A 599-nucleotide genomic window follows, 5' to 3' on the forward strand; every position below is an offset into this window, starting at 1 on the left:
ATAATTGTGATATATATAAATATTTTTACTATATATGAGCTTTGATTTACGAAACATCTACAGATCTACTTAGTGACGGTTCAGCATGTCTTTTCTGAACCGAAGAAGATGCACTTACGACTGCCTTCATGTCTCTGGATCGTGCTATGAGCTATTGTACACGAAGAACAGCTCCGGCGGCGCCTTATATACCAGCACCATCGCAGCGCCCGAAACCGTTGCCAAATAGCCGAATTTTCACCAGGAATGAATCTCTTGAAATTTGGAAAAGCCGCGTCACCTCCGTGTAACTTCATTTCGGGCGATTAAGTGATAAATACGCAAGGAATAACGGCGTCTAATCCCTTTTGGAACATGGGGTGAGAAATTTGCAAACAGGCAAGAACAGCGAACATAAACACGAAAAAAGGGTCTTAGTTACGGGTCCTTCCCGACGGCCTTCCCGGCGCCTGGGCGTGGCCCGGAGGCGGCGAAGGAGAAGCGACGCCTCGGCGCTGCTCTTCGTCCTTTGGCGGAATCTTGCACGCCTCCGCGTCCCTCTGCAATCGCGATGCATCCTTCTGCAGCGCTTTGCATCTAGGTGCCTCCTGTTGCCCCCT

At 49.6% G+C, this 599-nt stretch overlaps 1 pseudogene; it reads right to left on the reverse strand.

Annotated features, from left to right (window-relative positions):
- Positions 1–195, reverse strand: part of LOC119585585 — a 1,871-nt pseudogene extending 1,676 nt beyond the window's left edge.
- Positions 196–599: the final 404 nt, after the last annotated feature.

This window comes from Penaeus monodon, chromosome 20 (genome assembly GCF_015228065.2).
Source record: "Penaeus monodon isolate SGIC_2016 chromosome 20, NSTDA_Pmon_1, whole genome shotgun sequence".
Lineage (NCBI taxonomy): Eukaryota > Metazoa > Arthropoda > Malacostraca > Decapoda > Penaeidae > Penaeus > Penaeus monodon.